This window comes from Lissotriton helveticus, chromosome 11, assembly GCF_964261635.1.
Source record: "Lissotriton helveticus chromosome 11, aLisHel1.1, whole genome shotgun sequence".
NCBI classification, from domain to species: Eukaryota; Metazoa; Chordata; class Amphibia; order Caudata; family Salamandridae; genus Lissotriton; species Lissotriton helveticus.
Genome location: NC_136072.1, coordinates 795,009,553 through 795,023,591, shown reverse-complemented (window position 1 = coordinate 795,023,591; position 14,039 = coordinate 795,009,553). Strand labels below are relative to the sequence as shown.

Genomic DNA, 14,039 nt, shown 5'->3' with positions numbered 1-14,039 from the left:
GCCATTTGAACATCTCTATATCACCCACATTTGGACAATAAAGGATGGATGATAGATGGACACTACAATCTAGCGCTCATATTCAGATCGCTCTACTCATCAGTAAAGATGGCTGTTCAATGACAGCTGTCAGTCAGTTCAGGACTTTCCCGCCAGAGCGAGGCCTTCTGAAATGTATGACACCCCATTACCAAGTAAGGAAAAGCTGACTTTCTTTGATCAAGCATAAATAATACAATGGGTTGATTTTGCAAGCATGTGGACCAAGCAATCCAGCTTTCTAAGCAGACCCCATTTGTAACGGGCAAGCGCCAAATTGCTAATCAGAGAAAATAAGAAATTCTTTAAACTTTTTGGTACAATATTTTGGAATTCTGGAGACTAAAAACGATTTTACCCTTTTTGATTCTCTGACATTTTAACTGTTGACGCTTTTTCCATCTCTCATCATAACTCATTTCTCCCCTTTCTTTTTACTTTACGACTAGATTTGCAATCTTGCAAACAATTTTTAATTGTTCCTGGACACAAATTTTACTCTTTGCCCCGTCCTGTAGTCAAAAACTTTTTGTTTTGGGGAATATTGCGGAGGGTACCGAAAAAGATTAGTGTATGCGTGGGAATTAGCATAAAGCTAGCTACGCAGTGGCAAAGGGTAGAAAAACGTCCCCTCATTATCGTGCTCGATAAGGTAATACGATTGTACTGACTACAGTAAGCTCTAGTATGTTATTCCCCCAATTTGAAAAACAATTCAGCAGATTCTTTCTGCAGCCGTCACAGTTAAAAAAAACTATTTAAAGATTCGTTCTGCTCCTCTATCGTTCAAAAACTATTTTATTATGTTATAGTTAAAAAGTAAACCACTTCTATATATTAAAAATATTCAATAATTAGTTTCATTCATATAGTGTTCAAACATATAAATCATTTCTTATTTCACCAAATACACTATTAGAAAAAGCGGTCGAAGTAGCGTTTCAGTGGAAGTCGATAAGGTTCACAGCACCTTCATCAAGACATTTGTTTAAAGCTCTTTTATGGAGTTTGTAAACAGAGAAAAAAATATTAACACCACCAGGCAATAGGCAGAATTAGTCAGGCAAGAATACAGTGCATACAGCGTTGGTCCACATCAGTGAGGTATAAAACATACAGTACGCCAGTTAGCCACCCAATACAAGGAAAGAAGCACTCTGTAAACCATGATTGAAAGGAGGGGACCACCCGCCCGGCTCAGAAGTACCAGTACTATCGAAGCAAAAAGGGGGCCCTCTATATCAAGACATATTTTAACACACAATGTTGATAAATTGGCAACTTCATTTCATGCTTCACTATGCCAGAAGGGGCTGAGTCGCTACTGGAGCAAAGCCCTGAAAATGTTTGCGATGTAAATCATACAACATCATGCAAAATATGGTAAAGTCTCTTCAAAATTCAAAAAAGCGTTAAGATGTAAAAACTTAGACATTAATACCTCACTTTGTAACACTGCACTGGGAAGTAGCTATTTAATTGATAGTTTTTAAACATGAACCACTAGTGAACTAAGAGGCAAGACAGTTGTCGTATAAAGAACATGGCCGAAATTAGTATAGAGCAACATTATAGCCAGTAGGAGCTGAAAGGGAACGAGAGTGGGGTGGGGGTACAAAATACAAACAAAACCCACTTACCACCTCGTTGTGTTTCTCTCCTCAGCCACCCTTCGTCATCTCTCTGGTCAGAACAAGGAAGCACACATGCTCCCTCCCCTAAGCCAATCACAAAGCTGCAATGCAGATGCAGATTGAACTGGACGCCGTCGTTCGACGCTCAGATGGGGAATGGAAGGCTGAGTATGTTCCCCCACCAGGCTGTGTAATGCAGCCCGGTGAGGAACATGCAAAGTGTGCAGGACTGTCTGGCCGGCCTGAGAGGGCAGGCCAAGCAGTCATGCACACTTTGGAGAGCAGAAACCAATCCGACTCCAGACGTCACAGGAGCCCAGCCCCGCCCAACCTTGCTAACACTCGAAATAAAACGATAACAGAAATAACGTATTTTTTCTTTTACACTGCTCCAAGAGCAGTGGGGCGACGTTCCTCCGCCTTAGCGGTGGAGACACCGCTGATTATAGCTTATTAAATCAAAGACAACAGATACAAATGGCATTCTAAACGCACATATTTTAAAGTGCTTCCATACACAATAATGAAGAAAAAACGTTTGGTGAAAAAATATCACACAATTTAAGAGGGGAATCTACAATTTATCCACGTTCTCTGGTGTCACTTTGTACCAACCAGCCAGTAAATGGTTATCCATTTGTCTTCCTTTGTGCTAAGGCTTTGTTTTTACCTCTGGTCGTTTATCTACAGTTTCGATTTAGCTAGAATTCAGTCTGCAGTCATTGAAGCACTTTCCATTAGCAATATTTACCTTTACACATGGCCACCATTCATTGTATATAGGGATGGGAAGTTTAAGTGATTTGTCCAGAAACCCAGGATGTTGAGCTGACGCCAAAACTCCAAACTGGCTCCTAAGTTCCGAAGTCCGCAGCTCTGGCTGTAACCCAACAGACAGGTACAGAAAGGGAGGTAGGCACACATAAGCTCTGCTCGTCATGAGCTCATGGTTACAACAGAACCTCGAGCTGGGCCAGAACCAGGCTTCAGACTCTAGCTTTCAGTGGCTTGCCCACCTCTAGGTTTAAGTACCACCATCTTAGGTAAAGCTTTTTTCTGACTGGCATACATCATCCTGTGGACTCCTCATCTTGAAGTAGCCATGGGAACACCGCCACCTGAATTATTTTTCCTGCAATTCACCCTTCAAGCGCTAGCTGGCAATGATGCAGGTCTGTGCATTTTATAGAAACAAGATCGTACATGGACAAAATCCTGCAAGTTATTGATTGGCACCCAATCCAGAAATTATGCTTCACAAGGTGCCACTTACGCCAGTTAAGTCAGTGTCCTCTGCATTTACTTTTTATTTTTTTACGTTTTCTTGGGGGGGGGGAATTATCTTTTTTTTACAACGTTACCTTCAACTCACGGGAATACAGGAAGCAAAATAAAGGCCCAACACCAACATTACTGCAAGTGGTGGGTGCATATCAAGCATGATGCAGGTTCCTGTGACTACTGTTGCCTCCCACAGTACGGCCATGAAAAAAGGAGACTATGTTAGCTCTAGAAAGGAACTAAATTGTAGTCTTTCTCAAAAACTCAGACTTTTTCTAAAAACCATTCTGTATGCCTATCCATTCGCAGGGGACGTGGTTGCAGACTTCCCGCTCCTTTTTAGGTCTCGCCTACGCAGCGCGCATGCGCTGCATAGGAGAGAGACCTAATGCCATAAGCACAGCTTTGGGGGCAAAAACGTGCATGCGTTACATTGCATGCAATGGCAGCGCGTGCACGTCTGGCGATTTCCTTGCTGGAACAAGCGGCGCCATATGGTAGTGCCATATGGTCGCCCGCTCCCACAAAGGGAATCGCGCACGCCCCCTGCCCTGCTGCCGTGCAAGGCGCGGCTTGTTAATTAATTCCAGGAATGTTACGTGACGGAACGAATAGTTTTCTTACCTGTCGGTGTAGTTTTGCAGCTTGAAGATCTTTCTGGATTCACTATGCTGTGCATTATTCCGCGGTCTTGTGGTTGGGTCCGGATTCGTAGTCTTTTCTTTGTTTTTTTTTTTTTGGTTTTTTTTGTAGCCCAGGTGGGCGTCGGCGTCACACCCCTTTGGGTGTATTTCCGGTGACGTCGGCATGCTTCCTGCGGAAGCTCCCACTCTTGGGCGCCATCTTCGGGTTCTTTTTTTCCGTGTTTCTTTCGTTTCCGAAGTAATGGCAATTTTCTATTCAGGTGATATTTTACCGCTTTGTACCTTCAAAGTCTTTTCCACTTTTCTATTTCCACCTCTTCTCTCTCCAGCCTCATCTTTCTGGCGGAGGTGGGTGGGTTCGCTAGTGAATCCAGAAAGATCTTCAAGCTGCAAAACTACACCGACAGGTAAGTAAACTATTCGTTTTGCAGCGTGAATCTTTCTGGATTCACTATGCTGTGCATAGATTTTGTAGCGGTTTCTCATCTCTGTGGCGGTTGGGTGGAAGATGAGCGTTGGGTATTGAATATGTGCTGTAGCACCTTCTGTCCAACTTGAGCTTCCTTGTTCATCTGTATGTCCACACAGTAGTGCTTCGTGAACGTGTGCACCGAAGCCCATGTTGCCGCCAGGCATATGTCTTGTATGGGTGTGTTAGCCAGGAAGGCTATTGTAGCCCCCTTTTTCCTAGTGGAGTGGGCACGTGTCCCCTCTGCTAGCTCTTGTCCTGCACGCTTGTGGCAGAGTTGAATTGTCTGTGCGATCCATCGTGCAATGGTCTTTTTGGTTACTGCCTTTCCCATGTAACTGTTGGCGAATGACACAAAGAACTGTTTTGTTTTCCTGTGTCACTTCGTCCTCTCAATGTAGTGCATGACTGCCCTTCTGGCGTCCAGGGTGTGCAGAGCTCGCTCTGCAGCAGTTGTCAGTTTTTGGAAAAAACTCGGTATCTGTATAGACTGGTTCATGTGAAATTTAGATACCACCTTCGGCATGAAGTGTGGGTCAGTCCTCATCACAACTCTATCATTGTGTATTTGTATGTAGGGCTCTTGTAGCGTCAGAGCCTGAAGCTCGCTTACTCTGCGTAAGGACGTTATTGCAACCAGGAAAGCGGTTTTCATAGTTAGCATCTTTAAGGACGCCTTGTGGATTGGTTCAAAGGGCTCTTTCATGAGTTCCGTTAGGACTACGTTTAAGTTCCATGCAGGTGGCGGCACCCGCTTGGGTGGTGCGATCCTTTTCGCTCCTTCTAGGAATCTCTTCACCACCTGTGATGTGAAGAAACTCCTGCAAGTTTCTCCCCTTGTGTAGGCGACTATCGCTGCCAAGTGAACTCTCAAGGAGGATGAGCTAAGGTTCTTCTCTAGCAAGTGCGCCAGGTACTTTAGCACTGTGGAGTCCTTCTTCATTTTATTGTGAAGTCTTTCTTGTCTGCACCATATTGTGACCCTTTTCCATTTCGCAACATAGCACTTCCGAGTGCTAGGTCTTCTTGCCTCCCGAAGTACCCTCAGGGTACTTTCTGGCAATCTTAAATGTGCGAACTCTATGTCCTCAGGAGCCACGCTACTAGGCTCATGTTCTCTGGCTCTGGGTGGAGCACCTCTCCGTTCTGCATGGAGAGTAAGTCTTTCCTCCTGCTGAATCTGTGGGGTGCACACTGTCATCTCCATGATCTGCGAATACCATGTCTGCCTCGCCCACTGTGGTGCGACCAGTATCAGTGTCATGTTGCTCGCTCTGCATTTGCTCAGTACTCTGTGCATCAGTGGTATCGGGGGAAAGGCGTAGGCAAATGTCCTTGACCAATCTATCCATAGGGCATTCCCTAGTGATCCTTCCTCGGGCTGCCTGGATGCGAAGTTTTGGCATTTTGCATTCTGGCGTGTGGCAAACAGGTCCACCGATGGAGTTCCCCACCTGTCGAATAGGCGCCTTGTCTCCTGAGCATTGAGCTCCCACTCGTGGGATGCCGATGTCTGCCTGCTGAGCCAGTCTGCTTGTATGTTGTCCTTCCCTGGCAGGTGTATGGCTAGAAGGTCTATCTGGAGAGGGATGGCCCATCTCCATATCTCCTGCGCCAGCGTTGAAAGCGGGGCTGACTGTGTGCCCCCCTGCTTGTTGATGTAGAACATCGCAGTGGTATTGTCTGTTTGTATCAACACCTTGTGTTTGTACAGTCTTGTTTGAAAGGCTTTCAGTGCAAGGAAGATTGTCTTCAATTCTAAGTAATTGATGTGCTTTGTCGCATCTGTTGGTGTCCACAGACCCCTCACCTTGAGTTCCTCCATGTGAGCGCCCCATCCCTTCAGGGATGAGTCTGTGGTGATGGTCACTGTTGGCGTTGGGGGCGTTAGAGGCTTTCCCCTTGCTATGTTCTCCATGGTCCACCATGTCATCTCCTTCTGCACTGCGTGCGTTACAACCACTAGATCCTCCCAACTGCCTGTAGCTTGTGACCATTGCTTCTGTAGCCATTCTTGAATGGGTCTCATGTGGAGTCGTACATTCGGTACCAGGTGGATGCATGATGCCATCATCCCCATGATCTTGCTCGCAGTCCTCACTGTCCGAGCTTGTCCCTTCCGGTAGAGGCGAGTTTCCTTCACCAACGCCCTCGCCCTCTTCTCGCTGGGGAACACCTTGCCCTGTAAGGTGTTGATCTGTGCTCCCAGGAAGATCTTCACTTGTTCTGGCTCCATTGATGATTTCTTCCAATGGATGGAGAACCCCAGGCTTATGAGCGTGCTGGTCACTGTATGTGCGTGCAGCTTGCAATCCTGGTATGAGTTTGCTTTCACCAGCCAGTCGTCCAGGTAAGGGTATACGTGTATCCCCTGCCTTCTTAGGTGCGCTGCGACTGCTGTGAGGCACTTTGTGAAAACTCTTGGTGCTGATTTTAGACCGAAGGCCAGTGTCGTGAACTGGTAGTGGCTTTCTCCGACGGTGAACCTGAGCATGTGCTTGTGCTTTCTGTTCATTGGAATGTGCAGGTATGCGTCTTTGAGGTCTATTGTGACCATGAAGTCCCCGATCTGCAATTGTGGGAGCACCTCTTGCAGGGAGGTCATTTTGAATTTTTGCGTTCTTATGAATTTGTTCATGAACCGTAAATCGAGAATGGGTCTCATTGTTTCGTCTACTTTTGGTACCAGGAAGTACGTTGAGTATACTCCTGTGTTTCTTTCCTTGAAGGGTACCCGTTCTATGGCCTGCTTCTGCAGGAGTTCTTTTGCTTCTTCCTGAAGGTACTGCAGCTGCTTGCTTGCTAGTGGCTTTCTTTTTGGTTTTATGCTTGTTGGCCTCCCCTCCAACTCTATGCAGTATCCGAATTGGATAATGTTGAGGATCCATTTGTCTGATGTGATTTCTCTCCACTCTTGGAGGTGGAATCTTAATCTTCCTCCCACTGGTGTCATGTGGTCGTAGGTGTCTAGTTTGTCTTGACCCATCTGTACGTGCTGCCCCCTGGGGTCTTTTTTGTGGGCGGGCACACAGATTTTTTTGAAGTCACTTGGAGGTGGGCTGCTGCCCCCCTTTTCTATTTTGTCCCCGTCCATTTCTCCCTCGAAAGGACTGGCCTCTTTGTTGGTACTGCCAGGACTGCTTCTGATGACCCTGCTGAGTCTGCGAGTCTGCCTGGTGCGTTTGCTGGAAAGCCTGGTGTGATGTACCTGGCTGGTTTCCGCCTCTCCCGCCGGGCCTCCGTGACGGGGTGCCCCTCTTGTTCCCTCTGAACTGCAATGCTCCCATGGATCTTGCTGTTTCGTTATCTTTCTTCAGTTGGCTGAGCGTTTCATCAACTGTTGATCCGAAAAGCGTGCTGCCGTTGAACGGTGTGTTCAGGATGCTGTGTTGCACCTCCGGTTTGAAACCGGATATCCTGAGCCAGGCGTGCCTCCTTTCCGTGACGCCCATCATCACGAGCCTGCTGGCGGTGTCTGCCCCATCCAGGGCCGTCTTAAGGCAAGAGTTTGCCGCGTTTTTTCCCTCTTCAACCAGCTTTTCGGCTTTCTGTCTGGCATCCTGGGGCAAGTCCTTCACCAAGTGCCCCAGTCCCTCCATGATTTGGTACATGTGCCTGTTTATCAGGGCGTTGGAATTAGCCATGCGCCAGTGGGTCGCGGCATTCCGTTCGATCCTTCTGCCCACCAGATCCATCCTTTTGCTCTCCTTATCCGGTGGTGGGCCCGAGGTAGTGGGTACGTTAGCCCTCCTCCTTGCTGTGGCCGTGATAATGGAGTCTGCGGAGACCGTGCCCTGAATGTAGGCCGGGTCCTTCGTGGCATGCTTGTACTTCTTCTCAGTTCTGGGAGTTACTGCCTTGCATGTTGCGGGCTCCCTGAAAGCTTCCTTCCCCTGAGCCAAGACGCTCTCGAGCATTGGAAGGAACTGGCTCCTCGTTTGTGTTGGGAGCAATGTTTCTAGAAGGAAGTCAGCTTTCTGCTTCTCATCGTCGAGCTTGAGCTTGAAAGCTGCTGCGGCAGCCTGTATCACCGAGTTGTAGGCCCCGATGTCGTCCGGCGGCGAGGGCCTCGAGGGGTAAGTGTCGACCACCTCCTCGGGGCTGTCGGTGTCGACATCTATGTAATCTACCTCCTGTAGGTCAGAGGGTGTCGAGTCTGCATCTGTCCTGCTTTCTTCCTCCCCATAGTTGTAACTATCGTAGGGATTCTCGTACTCCTCCTGGTCGTCGATCACCTCGACGTCCTGGTCTTGTTCCGCGACGACTTCGGCGATCTCTTCCTCCTCCTCGACTGCCTCCACCACCGGTGGCTTGGTCTTGTGAGGGATCGTGAAGGCCTTCATCTTTGCATCGAAATCTTTCTTCCGCTGCATGATGTTCTCCATTTCGGCCTCGAGGCGCCTTCTCTTCTTCTCCATCTCTGCCGCGTCTGCCGTTCTTTTCGGCGGATGGTTCGTCGCCGTACCTTTCGGCGTCGAAGTCTTCGACGTCGACGTCGGACCGGATCTTGGGTCTCTGGTCGTCGTCGTCAGTTTCGGGTCTTTATCCCTCGGCGTCGATCGATCCTTTTCGGGGACGATTTTCGACGTTTCCTGCTGATCAGCAGCCCTCGGCGCCGGGGACTCCTTCTCGGAGGATCCGCTGGGCCTGGGAGTAGTCGCGGACGCCACCTTTTTTGGCGTCGGCGCTTTCGGGGTCTTGCCCTCGATTTTTCTAGACTCAGAGTCTCTCGGGTTCTTGGGGGCCGAAGAGTCTCCTACCTTGTCAGAAGTCTTCGTGTAATCGGTCTCTACGACCGTGTAGCTGTCGTCTTCGGCGGCAGCGTTGTCTTCTTCCTCGGAGGACATCCCCAGCTCGTAGAGGGACGGAGTCGGGGCCTTCCCCTGCAGGGTGGCGTGTGCTACCCTCTGCCTCTCTCTCACACGAAGGGTCTTCGGGGCGAAGGCGGAACAGGCGTTGCAGTCTCCGCTTTCGTGGTCCACCGGTAGGCAAAGGTTGCATACCGGGTGCTGGTCATTCTGCGCGTACTTGTGGTGGCAGTTACGGCAGAACTTGAACGGCGTGTTGTCCATCATCGAGCGTCCAGGGCCTCTCTGGTCGCGTGTTCGTCGATGATCTCGATGAAAAACGCCTTCTCCTCGCCGGCTTTTCGTCGATGAAGTCCCCTGTAGTCTTCAGATGACTTCTCCTCGTCTTTTCTGTATTTTCTTTCTTCTTTCTCCAAATATGTCTGGAGCCCAAACGGGAACGATCCAGACCCGACCGCGGAAAAAAAGAATCTGAAGATGGCGCCCAAGAGTGGGAGCTTCCGCAGGAAGCATGCCGACGTCACCGGAAATACACCCAAAGGGGTGTGACGCCGACGCCCACCTGGGCTACAAAAAAAAAAAAAAAATAAAAAAAAAAACACAAAGAAAAGACTACGAATCCGGACCCAACCACAAGACCGCGGAATAATGCACAGCATAGTGAATCCAGAAAGATTCACGCTGCAAAAGTGAGCCTTGAGAAAGAGAACATGATCCTGATAAACAAGGATGACCTGCTGACCAGGGAGCAGTGGCGTGCTTGGGCCTGGTTCTTCGAGCAGGAAGGCATCAAGGTGGTCTTCTGGTCAGCACTGGCCGAGGGGCTGATGCTGGCCGCAGAGGTGAAGTTACGGCTGCTTCACCATGAACCGTGTGCCCTTGGTGAATGCCTCTTCTACTTGTATCTTAATCTGACCTCACACGACACCGATTTGAATGTTTTTTTTGGTTTTTTTTTTACACAAGTGTCAGTCGCATGAAAGGAACGCTGAAAGTAACGCAGGTAGAGTTGGGTTAAAAAAGTCCTACAACTTTTAAAAAATAAATAAATAAATGAATAAAGGATGGGGTGGTGGCATTTCTTCCCAGCACTTAGACTCCTCTTGCACACAATATCTTTATCTTTCAATTCTTGTCGATCTGTCCATCGGGGATGCCATGTTAGGGAATAAAACGGCAGTGCATGATGTTCGCACCAAATAAATACAGTATAGTGTTGCACCTCGCACGTGTCCTGGTGCGGATCCATGGCGTGGAATAGATTTGTATCCTTTGTTGTCTCATTCTGCCACCTTGTGGCGCTATGGATAACAGTTGTTTAACCCCTTAAGTGCTGCCGTCGGCCAACGGTCGTCACGGGCACTACCTCCCCAGTGCTGCGTGCGACCGCTGGACGTCCAGTTCAGCACCGGATAATGGACAGCGCAGCACTGGGGAGGTTTGTTTACTAGCTCCCAAGTGGTTAAGTAAAATAGTCGGTGGCTGTCACCACTAAGAGTGTGGACAGTCGGGTCTCGTGAGGTTGGTTTGTATGTACTCCCAAATAATGGAAGCTTAAAAGCCACCGTCAGTTTCTTTTGTTATCGGATTTAGTGAAATGGAAATCAAAAAGTGCCACGCTTCATATTCGGATTACGATTTATGTCCTTTCAAATTGCAGGTTCATAGCGTTAGCTCATATAAATTAAGTATGCTAACTGGTTTGATATCTCGGTCAGCTTCGAAGTCGATCTGTGGCACCTTACATTTGCAATGGAAACGTTGAAGTGGCACAACCGTTGCCTTTTTGAACCTATGAACATGCTGTCGGCAGAGTTACAACGCACCTACCCCCTCACATCTGGAGTTATGACAAGTTTGCAAGCCCCCCTGCAAGTTATGCCCCAGTAAATCGCCCCCAAATAAAGCAGGGACAGCTTGGGAACCAAAGAAGCCCTGCCAAAAATCCTCAAACCAGCCCCTCCTCCGTAATCCCCTTGCGCAGTCTCCGTTTCCATCGATCCAATCTTTTTCTCTGCTCTCTTCTCCCTCAGATCGCCTTCTCTCTACCTTCCCCGTCCCTTCCTCTTTCTCGCCTTCAGCCTTCCTGTGCCTGCTAGAATTAACCTCAAGGAGCTCTGGAAATTTACAGTCCCTGGGCTTTCAAAGCTGACCTCCTAGTGCTCCAGCCCATCAGAAAAAAACCCTGGTGGAATAAAAGGCTTGTCCTGCTCACCTCTACCCTCTTTGATTCTCCTTTTCTGTAAACCCTTCGCCATCTTGTACACCGTTGTATTTTTTTCCTCGCTCTACCTTTCCTATTGCCCAGTGTGAGACTTGCAATAAGCTCAGAAGTGGAAATGTAAAGTCAAGGGTTCCAAGTCGATGCAGAGACCAAAAAGGAGAGCGCCTCATGACTAAGGCATCCAATGCTCCCCAAGTCCCCTGTGGTTAACCTGTTAGCTTGCTATCGAGCGAGGACAGCTTTCTAAATTTGGCCTGTAAAGCATTTTGCGATTTAGTTCCATGTTGCAGGTCGATTGGTTTATCGATACCCTTTATTGTATAGATGACATCTCTTTGCTGTGATTGCACGTGGAGAAACCATGTAACCCAGCTTTGACTAAACTGTCCCATCTGCAAACTTAAGTTAGATGTTTTTAATTAAAGATAGTCCACATGGACCACTGGCTCCTTTATCCGACTGCCAGGTTTTACCAAAAGTTATCAACTTTAATTTCAAACACAGCTAGTGTTTTATCATCTGATAACTTTCATATCAGATTAACGACATTACTGCTAGCTAGATAGTTCTGTGCATTTTATAGAAACAAGATCGTACTTGGACAAAATCCTGCAAGTTATTGATGAATTTCAAATTAAGTCAGTCACTGGTTATCATTTTCTCCGACATCCAGAACATGTTTGGTATTTTAATTGCCAGCAGGAGGTGTGGGATACCTCAGAGAGATGACCGAGTATTTCTTGGTGCAAGCACAGGTGCAAAGTGGTGTCGTAGTTGAGGAATTTCACATGTATCGTACTGTGCTTAAGTCATTGGTAACAGCTAATACATTTGTTACTAAAGTTAAATTTTAACAGCACATTTACAAGTTTCATGGATCTGTATATGTGGACTATATTGTACAGGACATTTTCTACAAAATCTAGTTTGTAAAAAGCCAAGTTTGTAAGCACTTCTGAAATTCAAAATCGATATATTCTTTGTACACGAGCAATGGAGGTCATTCCCCTGTCTTCCTCTTTGAATGGGAAGGTTCTTAGGATTTAATTCTTAGACTCCAATGAGCGTCAAACAGTGAAGAGTGGGGGCCCTACACCCACACTTCACATTCGGCATTGGGACAGAAGGTCTCCAATAAAGAGCACCCTTCTTTCCCGCTTTTTGGCGATCTTCATCAGTTCGTCTTCTCGCCCCATGGTCAGACTATTTATTGGCTGCAATTGACCAAAATACAAGGGATGGGGGGCACCGGAGCAGCACGAGACAGCTGGGAAAGCTTCTACAGGTAAATCTCAAGAGATATACACAGTCAGGTGGGCGGGGTGGACTGCAGGGTGTCGCGAGCCGTCGAGGTTCGGCAGCCGAGCACGCGTGGCGGGACAGCTCTCAACACTGGACACAAACACCGCCGAGAAGAGGCTTTGCACGACAGTAATAGCGCCCTTGGGTGTGTCTGGCTATACTTAGCATTCGGGACTTCTTGGGACAGGCACTAGACTCTGGGTGCCACGAAGCTGGGATGTGTCCAGTGAGCCCGTAGCCACAGGCGACAGGGTTATTAGTGAAGGTGGGCGAGCCAACAAGTTATTATTTACTGCCTCTACCTCATGCTATTCACACACTTACATACAACAATGCATCCAAACTATAAGCCTTTTTTTTTAGTAAAAATATCTCCTACTTTAATGAAAAATTATTTTGTATACAGCGTTAAAAATATATATTTTTTAAATATATATATATATATATATAAATAATTCGTAAAATCTTCTTAGAGAAGAGATGCACCTTCTGATTTAGTGCTCTCTTGTACGTGAGCTCCAGAGCTGGTCTTTTAATATCATGATCTTAGGGGCTCCATATTGTTTCGGTGTATCCTATGTTATTTAAGTGTCTGTTATTGTGCAGGCTGTGTAGCATGTGCATTAGCTTACTGAACTGCTGCACAATTTATTATTTTTGAGCTCAGCTTCTGTGTCTGCTTCTTGTCCTCAATTCCCATTAGTAGAAGGCCTTGGTTATGAATTAAAAGAAGGACGTCAGAAGTATAGTGTTCACCAATCTCTACACTTAGTTAGGAATTACGAAAACAAGCATTAGCATAGCCAATAGGTCTCGCCTTTGGGGCCTTATAAGTGTTTAGCCATGCAACAGTTGATGTTGTTGCACCAAGGATATTGTGCTGCATAACTACATACTTATAAGGTCCCAAAAGCGAGCCCTACTGGCTATGCCAATGCTTGTTATATACACGGCCGGCCCTCTCTGGGTTGTAGGCGCCATGCTGTGTTAACAGTTTGTATGCTTTTATTCATTGTCTCGTTGTCATGACCTGATCAGATATCAGCCAGCCCGCTGGGTTGTAGGCGCCATTGTCCCGTTTTGCTTTGCCTTGGGTTTTGCCAATAAAAATTGATTTAATACTAAAAACCATTCTGTCCCTCAGGGAGGAACTGTCGCACCATAAGTACAGGAAAGCGTTTGACGCTACTTCCGAACCCAGTTGCAGAGAAAAGAATCTGAAAATGGTAGTCACAAAGTGGAAGACTGTGGGCTTGCGTTTGTGATCATGAGTCAAAACAACTCGCCCCCACCGACTGACACTCAGGGGGGGAGAGGGGGTTGTGGAACATTTTAGACTTAATCACTTGATGGAATAATGCACAGAATGTGAATCTGAGAGAGCTCTAAGCACTTAAACCTCTAAATCCTGTCAACACAAGTCTAGCACAATGAGGGGGAGGTCATTTAACCAGTGCTTCAAAAGGGCAGGTACTGTCTGGAACGGAGTATCGGCACCTTTTTAATTTGAAAGTTGGATTACATGCACTTCTCAGCACTGCTGCAATACATTTCATGGGAGAGTATCCGCACTTCTCAGGATCAAACAGGCTCTGGATAGTGCCCACCTACACTTCTATACTTCCATTTAAAGCACTG

The 14,039-nt window shown here is 47.2% G+C and overlaps 1 protein-coding gene across 5 annotated transcripts in view; it reads right to left on the bottom strand.

Annotated features, from left to right (window-relative positions):
• Positions 1-14,039, bottom strand: part of ZMIZ2 (zinc finger MIZ-type containing 2) — a 360,252-nt gene that overhangs the window by 104,602 nt on the left and 241,611 nt on the right. The window lies entirely within an intron of this gene.